We start from the raw sequence: 3544 nt of genomic DNA on the forward strand, positions 1-3544 counted from the left end.
TTCTTGTGTCCCCTTGAGGGCACTGCCTGCTCTGTGCTGCCTGGACTGGGCTGGAGGTGGCCGTTGGGGTTTCATGCAGAGGGTCAGAGATTTGGTGAGGGAGTGTGGACTGTCCCTGCTTTCGCTGCAGAAATATCGTTCCTCATTCTTCATCGCCCTCATCTTTTTGAATCCCTCATCTTTTTGAAAGTGACTATAGGTGACATGCAACATACACCAGGGTAGAATTCCAGTCCAACTTGGTGACAAAATGCATGTGTTGCTATGTCAAGGTACTGGACATGTGTCTAGGGGCGTAGACTGACTTCGCTGCTCCGTGTCTTCTTTGCAGGCTCTTCTGTCTTCCTGCTTGCGGTGGGGGTGAAAGTCTCAGCGTACTCCTGTTCCCTGGACAGGTGTGTGGCATGTTCTCAGCCTTGGCGCTGAGGACTGGTTTATAATCCGGTTTGTACTGCCCAACCCTCCAGTTTGGGAAGATAAGTGACAGGGCTCTGTCTTCCAAGCAGCAAGAGTAGCCTCTGGGATAAAGTTGCTGCCGTCTCTGCGGGGCGTTGGGGTCCTGGGACTCATGCAAGTGCAGAAGGCTCCGTGTCTTTGAAGGCTGCATCAGACAGGTTCCAGCCTCAGCTGAATGAACCCTCTGGGTTTGATCTTACATAACTACTCTTAATATTTATTTTTTTAAAAAAGACATGGAAAGGACTATAAATGTTTTATTTTAAAATAACATTTCCTGGATATATTTTTTTGTGGGGCAGGGTGCAGATAGAGTTCAAATATATTACATATTCATTGCAGAACATTTAGGGAAAAAAAAAGCAGAAGTAAGAAAAATATTTTCTATAATTCCAATAACATAACATTTAAAAATATACATAGCCTTTTATTCGTTACAGACCTATCTATATTCACTTTTCTTTATCCAAATGGAAATATATTGCATTTACTGTTGTGTTACCTGACAGTCATCTAATTAACAGCCATTTCTCTCCATTCTGGTTTGTGAGCCAACACTGATTTTGTTGAGATGTAGGACTGCCATGTGCTGTGGGGAAAGCTGGGATCTTCTCCTGCCTGGGGGAATGAAACTTAACCGGTCTAGGTCATTCTGGATCATTCCTCTCACCTTGTCAGTGATTGACTTGGGAGTAAGCATGTGACATTATTATGACCAAAAAGACATCAGGGAAGTCTGTAGGGAACTTCTGGGAAAAGTTTTTCTGCTCTTTAAAAAAAATGGCTTGTAGAAAGAACCTTCCCTTTTCAAGTCTGGGTATTGTTGTCTGAATGTATCTGAAACAATGGCAGCCAGTTTGCAAACATGAGGGATGAGGTACAAGCTTGATGAACAAGATCAGAACCAGGACTGCTGTTCCTTTGTTAAGCTTCTCAATTTTGCAACCATTCCCAAACTGGACATCTTGATAGATGGTAAAATACATAGCTGTATCGTTCATGCTGTTTAAAATTTTCTTGTTACTTGTAGCCAAAATATCTAACAGAAATTCTCTTGTTTGGTTGATAGGGTGTATCCATAGTTCATTTCTATTGTTGAATGTTACTTCATATGGATGTGCCACTATTTGTTTCTCTTCAAAATAATGCAGTGTAGGGATGCCAAAGTTTGGAGGAGGAACCAACTTCAGGCTGGCATCATACCGGAGAAATTCTGTGTGCAGAGTGCACCAGCGCTGCCCTCGGGATGGTGTTCCTGGACCTTCCACCACACGGTCCCTTTTGATTTGGTTACCTAGCCAGTTACCACTGTCGTTACGCATGACAGATTTATCAAGGAACACTAATTGACTTTCTGGACCATAAAATCAGTTGTAATTTGAGTCCACAATAGCCACAGTCCTTTGAAACCTTGGCAGCATGGTTCTATACAAAGTGCTGTTTAAGTCACAGATGGTCAAAGTGGTTGATGTCGAAGTGCCTCTGGACAAGTAATCTGTATTGGAAGAGCGATCTGGTGGTGTAGCTGCCATGCAACTCCTTCATAGAGGGAGCCATCTGTCACCTCCCTGAGCAAGACCAGAGATTTTCCATGATGGTCAGAACTTGTTTGGTCCATAAATAGGCTTCTTGAAAATATCTTTGATTCATCAGGACTAGGCTCCCTGTGGGCAAAGCCATGCAGTTGCTGCTGATTGTGCAGGTATTGAAATCCCCATCCTCTCCTGTGTGAAGTTACCTGCAATTACTTCAAGAAACTTCTCCTATTGTGTCTGGCTCAGGTAGTTGTATAAGAAGTCATAAGTAGTGGCAAAACCAACCAGGGAGTGCGGAAGTCAGATATCATCTTAAGGAGCATCTTTTACCAACCAACGAGGCTGTACTGCCATTCTCTCCACGTATCTTTGGCCACGTCTTGGGTTTTAACGTTCTCAGGATACAGCACACAGAACATCGCCAAGGCACCCAAGTTGTTTCCATAAATTTCATTGCAGCGGGCACTGTCGCCCTTTGGGTCCCAGGGAGGGAGGTATTCCAAGGGGCTGGACAGCGTCGTGCGCACAGCCTCCGTGAGGCGAGCTGCAATGTGCCCATGCAAGCTGGCAGCCCTGAGCTGCAGCTCCGCACCTCTGCCCTGGAGAAGTGCAGCATGGGGTGGCTGTCGTAGTTGACATTGGTGAAGGGAATCAAGACTTCTGGGTTCTTGTCGGTGATGTAGGCTGACACAAAGCAAAGCAAATATATGAAAAACACACTGGGAGCCCCCTGGTGTGTGAGTCCTCATTGTGGCATCAGATCTCCAAATCTCCAAGGCAGTCAAACCATCTTCAAAAACTCCACTGCCTTCTCTGGCGTCGCCTCTGCAGCCTCCAGAGCCCGTTCCCAGCCCTCCTCGCTCAAGGGCACCCAGGCTCCCAGCACCCCTCGTTGCTGTGCCATGGGTGCTGGTGGGCGCCACACCTGGGGATGCGCTGGTGCTACTCGTCATTAGATATGCTTGTACAGTATTCTGTAGGCGGCCTTGTCCTATTCTTTCTACTCGCAACCATGATTCATGTGACCACTACTTTTTATTTGTTTGCTATTATAGCATTGCTGAAGTGGCACACTTGTGCTCTTATTTCCTTAGTTTAAATTCTAGGTTAAATGTTATGAACAATTTAAAGGCTTTTTATGCATATTCTAACTTTCCTAGAAGTTGTTAAGTTGTATTGATGTGTTTTGTTCTAACATTTAACAATCTTTCCTGTTAAGGTCCTAGCCTCCCCGGCACTGTCTCTCTCTCTCTCTTTTTTTTTTTTACAATGACATCAATCAGTTCTAAAAGAATCATTGTCGAAAGATACTGTTCCTTCAAGTGTAAACTTAGGTCCCAGAATGAGTTCTGTTTAAGTAAAGAATGCCGTGTAAAAAACTTTAACATTTCACGTGCTTCAATCACATTACATTGAATTCAAATGATTAGAATCTTATGATGTTAGATTCCAGGGCCAAGTAAGGTTTTATGTATGTTTGGGCTGCTGGTTCTTAACTCTAGCTATACACTTGGAATCACCTGGGGAACTTAAAGAAAAATGCCTTTAATGGT

General features: G+C 44.2%; 1 pseudogene; it reads right to left on the bottom strand.

Annotated features, from left to right (window-relative positions):
• Positions 1 to 262: 262 nt before the first annotated feature.
• On the bottom strand, positions 263 to 2740 carry LOC105718544 (dermatan-sulfate epimerase-like; annotated as a pseudogene).
• Between the last annotated feature and the right edge of the window lie 804 nt (positions 2741 to 3544).

The sequence above is a fragment of the Aotus nancymaae genome, unplaced genomic scaffold (genome assembly GCF_030222135.1).
Source record: "Aotus nancymaae isolate 86718 unplaced genomic scaffold, 86718_ANA_hifiasm-v0.15.2.pri h1tg000041l, whole genome shotgun sequence".
Lineage (NCBI taxonomy): Eukaryota > Metazoa > Chordata > Mammalia > Primates > Aotidae > Aotus > Aotus nancymaae.